This window comes from Myotis davidii, unplaced genomic scaffold (genome assembly GCF_000327345.1).
Source record: "Myotis davidii unplaced genomic scaffold, ASM32734v1 scaffold273, whole genome shotgun sequence".
In the NCBI taxonomy this organism is placed as follows: domain Eukaryota; kingdom Metazoa; phylum Chordata; class Mammalia; order Chiroptera; family Vespertilionidae; genus Myotis; species Myotis davidii.
In genome coordinates, this window is record NW_006286263.1 from 1297118 (window position 1) to 1301161 (window position 4044).

Consider the following 4044-nt stretch of genomic DNA (forward strand, 5'->3'; position numbering starts at 1 on the left):
CATGAAAACTCTTAGAAAGAATACGGAGAATACTGAATGTACCAGGCTTCAGGACTTAGTTATGGACCTAATTGTATTAGAGATCTCAAAGCCAACTTCAGGGTTAAGCATGTCAATCTCTCCTTTGATTCTATTTCTACCATTTCCCATTCTACTAGGATTTTTTTCACCTATTAGTTATTCTCTGTTTCTTACTTAGGTACTAAGCCCATTAAAGAAGTCAGATTAGACCCAAAATGGAGTTGCCCAGCTCGATGTCAGCAAACCAAAACGTAACTAAATTTCTGTGCTGAGCTTTCCAAGAAAAAAAAGGCCTAGGTCAATCAATCAGCTCTTGCCCGCTCAACACAAGTTACCTGCCCTGGCCCCAAGGCTTTCCTTTGCTCCATATGAGAAAAACGAACCTTTCTTTAACCAATCTGGTTTTGCCTAGTATGACTTTCCTATACCTGTTTCCATCTGCCTATGAAAGTCTATATCTTGTACTGTTCCTTTCTATCTACTAGATTGAATGCTACCTGACTTATGAATTGCTGAGTAAAAGTCAATGAAATCTTTAAAATGCATTTAGTTGAATTTTGTTCCTTAACAACGTATAAAGCATTTCAGTCTAAAACAAAACAAGTATAAACTTACTTGATTTTTTGTTTGTATTTGCTCCTTGGTTTTGCTGGCAAATTTCCTCAACACTGGCTGAAAACAGGTTTAATTAGTTCATCTTGACTGCTTAATTAACAGCAATCCTTTTCAAGTTAAATTCTTACTGGCTGCTATAAAAATGATGAATAAATTCTTCTTTTATAAAATGTAATGTTTTATTCTTAGTGTTTTTCTTAGTTTATTAAATCTTGTTACTATTTGATACCACTAAACATTTCCTTTTTAAATGATCTAATTTGATTACTGTAACACTATTTTCTTTTATTATACTTATTTTATCTTTGTTCATTCAAAATACAATTTGCTATCACTGTTTTTCCTTCAATGTTCTTCTTAAATGCTGGTGTTAACGAGGATCCTCATCTCTTCTTTTCTTAACCCACTTCCTGGGTTCTCCATTCACAAGCATAACTTTGGTTATTGTCTTGAAAATTATAATAAAAACAACACTTGTTAACTACTTATTAAAAACTTAATGATAAGAATTTTATATGCCTTTTTTTAAATTTAATCGTAGCGATAACTTTGGGAGGTAGAAACTAATTTGCAGAAAAGGGAACTGAGACTGGGATATAGTATTAATACGCACAGGATGGTGCAGTTAGTAAACTGGAAAAACAAGATTCACAATCCGACTTCTCTGACACTATAGTATCAATCTGAGTATGAATTGGAGCTTCTCTCTTAAACTTGGTCTTTTGATCAAGTTTAAACCTAACCATAACCTTGCCAGGCTATAAAACACAAACAAATATATATCTGATGATCTTATCATTTTTGAGAGCTAGAATCATAATTATTTTCCTATTATAAGAAAGTGAGTAAGCAGAATAGAATGAATAGAAAGGAAGGAGAGACATATGAGATGTGTTGGGACTAGATAAATGGACGCGAAAGGGAGAAATGGGGAGGCAATACTGATATCGAAAAACAAAGAAAACAGTGTTAAATACTGATGATTTGACATGCATTAGTGTGTTTATCAATTTAGTATTCATAATTGTGAATTTGATATAATTCTCTATGTTCTCAAACTGAACTTATTAATTCCACTGCCAAAAGTACCCAGTTAAAGGCAACCTCATTCATCCAAGTACTCAAAATAGAAAATTCACAATTGTGTCTGACTCATTATTTATCCTATTACCCATGGCCAATGTTGTGGAAATAAAGTTGAGAAAATCAGATTAAAATAATATAATTTACTAGTATTTCTCATTTAGGAAGAAATAAATCCAAAGTGAATGGAAGGACACACAAGGCTATGACCTCACTTCATATTATTCTTCTAAGTTACTTTTTTTTTTTGTAGAATTAATAATAGAATCAGTATTCCAACTTGAATAAGCCAAGAGTCTTTCATAAGACTACTATTTTTATATGTTCAAGAGTCTCTCTCTTAACACAAGGGATCATGGAAAAGGGTATGTTGAGCATAAGGAGTGTTGATGCAGGATCTGTGGGTACTCCAAACAAGGAAGACTGAGTAAAATCAATATTAATTTGCCCTTTTGAGTTGCATATCCTATATAGAAAAGAGGTAATATGTAAATTGATCCTCATGCCCTCACAAGAGGCTGCCTATGACCTGGCTGGCAGGGGGATTAGTGACGGATGCCCAAACGACTGAACAAGCAGGATACATGGGGTGACCAGGTCATCAGGGGGATTAGTGAGGTGCAGTTGGGGGCAACCAGACCAGCAGGGATGGGCAGTTGGGAGCTATTAGGCTGACAGAGGGGGCAGTGAGGTGCGACTAGGCCAACGGGAGGGCAGTTGGGGGTGACCAAGCAGGCAGGCAGGTGAGCAATTAGGAGCCAGCGGTCCAAAAGGCTATTTGAGCATAAGGAGTGTTGATGCAGGATCTGTGGGTACTCCAAACAAGGAAGACTGAGTAAAATCAATATTAATTTGCCCTTTTGAGTTGCATATCCTATATAGAAAAGAGGTAATATGCAAATTGATCCTCATGCCCTCACAAGAGGCTGCCTATGACCTGGGTGGCAGGGGGATTAGTGACGGATGCCCAAACGACTGAACAAGCAGGATACATGGGGTGACCAGGTCATCAGGGGGATTAGTGAAGGACAATCAAATGACTGAACATGCAGGCTGCATGGGGCAACCAGGCAGGTCGGGATTGGGGGGTGGTGGTGCAGTTGGTAGTGATCAGGCCAGCAGGGGAGGCAGTTGGGGGTGATCAGGCCAGCATGAAGAGTGGTTAGGGGTGATCAGGCAGGCAGGCAGGTGAGCGGTTAGGAGCCAGCAGTCCCAGCTTGCGAGAGGGATGTCCTCACTTAGCATTTTATATATTTAGAAATAGGTCTTTGCAGATGTAATCAAGTTAAGATGAGGTCATACTAAATTAGGGTACGCCTAAACCCTGTGAGCATCAAGGGGCTACCCGGCAGGCCTGGCAGGCTCAGTGACTGAAAGTAACCACACTGGCTGGTCTAATCATTAATTCCTAACTGGGCAGGTCATGGCAGTAGTCACGTCCCAGGCCTATAGCTTCCTTAGCACAGGTCAATCTTTACCTTAAGGGAGCCCTGTCCATTGTTCTTATGCATCTAAGACAACATACATTTCAATGTCAGAGTAATTCTCTTTCCCCAGATCTCTCAGAGGCACAATGGCCAGCACCAGAGCAGGAGACCACGAATCTTGTTGCCCACATACCATCTCTGTGTACTGTAAATGTTAACTACCCTGCACCCACCAACGTGAAAGAAGTATGCCTCTCTCTCCATTTTATATATCTCAGATTTACAAAGATTTCCCCACTTTGCTTTCTTCTGCCCTCATAATCTACCACAGTAGATTTCATGTAACCCTCTTTACACCTCTTTCTTTGATTTTGATGTATAAAATAAGTTGCAAAACTGCCATTCTCTGGAGCATTTTCTCAATCTGCTGAGATTGTTGCTTACTGGAAATTATCATCAGTTTGGTTCAAATAAACTGATAAAAGTTTTCTAAAAAAAAAAAAAGAGTATACATATCACCGTCAAAAATTATGTATTATCATACTAAATACCAAATATGTAGTGTTTCTTGGCAAAAGTATATATTCTGGTACAAACAGAACTTTTCTTCTAATGAAGCCTGGCCATTGTGGCTCAGTAGTTGAGCATCCTCCATGAACCCGAGGGTCATGGTTTGATTCCTGGTGAGGGTCAGGGCACATGCCTGAGTTGCAGGCTCATTACCCACTAAGAGGGCTTGCAGGATGCAGCTGATTGATGTTTCTCTATCCTCCCTTCCTCTCTCTAAAATCAATTAAAAAAATACATATATATATATGTATATATATAAACAATAGAATCTTATCTTAAATGTACATTTATCTTTTCATATTACCGTACAACTTGATATAATTTGCAT